The sequence below is a fragment of the Schistocerca serialis genome, chromosome 3 (assembly GCF_023864345.2).
Source record: "Schistocerca serialis cubense isolate TAMUIC-IGC-003099 chromosome 3, iqSchSeri2.2, whole genome shotgun sequence".
In the NCBI taxonomy this organism is placed as follows: domain Eukaryota; kingdom Metazoa; phylum Arthropoda; class Insecta; order Orthoptera; family Acrididae; genus Schistocerca; species Schistocerca serialis.
This window is the reverse complement of record NC_064640.1, coordinates 930932422-930933625: the sequence shown is the minus strand read 5'-3', so window position 1 is coordinate 930933625 and position 1204 is coordinate 930932422. Positions and strand designations below refer to the sequence as shown.

The following is a 1204-nucleotide window of genomic DNA, read 5'->3' as shown; positions in this document are numbered from 1 at the left end:
ATATTACTTACTTATGTCTGTCCTTTCTCTTTGCTTCTTCTTCCTGTTTCGCTTCTCAAAACAAGTTTTTTGTTATTGTAGACAGATATCTTCTTCGTCCATCACTACTGATTTGCAAAATTTTTCCGCAGCTTTGACTATGTGCATACCGCTATTAGTACTTCTGTTTCAACTTCTCTTTTATACCTATCACTGCCCTGATAATCAGTGAACTCGATTTTCTCTATTTATAACTTCCTAATTACAGGTTAATACATTATTTCTTAACAGTAAGGCCATATACAAGAAATTCAGTACAGTCTCATTTGTAAGCGACATTTCATATAAACTCCGTCCGCACAGGCATTGGAAGACCCAACGGCACCGACCAGCCGCCGTGTCATCCTCAGCCCACAGTCGCCACTGAATGCAGATATGAAGAGGTATGTGGTCAGCACACCGCTCTTCCGGCCGTATGACAGTTTATGAGACCGGAGCCGCTACTTCTCAATCAAACAGCTCCTCAGTTTACTTCACTAGGGCTGAGTTACCCCACTGGCCAACAGCACTCGGCGGACCGGATGGTCACCCATCCAAGTGCCAGCCCAGTCCGACAGCGCTTAACTTCGGTGATCTAACGGGAACCGATGTTACCACTGAGGCAAGGCCGTTGGCGACATTTCATATAATATAGCTGATTTGTTTAAAAAAGTAGATCACTGTATCCTGCACCACCACTGATGTCACCAATACATACTTCGAAACCTCCAGTTGACAACTTTCTCAAATGTGGGGTATTTAAAATGCAATATAATATGTCAGGGTTTTTATATAGGACAGACAGGGAAGGCAGTGTTAAGACTCTCTTTGATGAGCACTTGATCAACAAAGACAGTGAGAATTCATATAAGTCAACTTTTACAGAACATCTCAAAATCTAGAAACACACACTTCCCCCCCTACCATACGTAACATGGAAATTTTGCATATAGTCGAAAAGGGCTACATAATTAACCTTTTAGAGGAATTTGAAATATATGAACATCCCCATCTACATTCAAAAGGTTTGTTGAATGATAAACTGCATTAAAGAACAGACACTATGTTGATTGGATAGCATCTCTCGTAAAATGTGAAAATTAGTGCAATCCTTTTGTATGTTAGATCTATGTGACATGATTTTTTTCAAATGTATTATACATTACTTCCTTATATAACTCAGTTA

The 1204-nt window shown here is 39.8% G+C and overlaps 1 pseudogene; it reads right to left on the bottom strand.

The window, feature by feature from the left end:
* Window positions 1-536: 536 nt before the first annotated feature.
* Window positions 537-654, bottom strand: LOC126471954 (5S ribosomal RNA; annotated as a pseudogene).
* Window positions 655-1204: the final 550 nt, after the last annotated feature.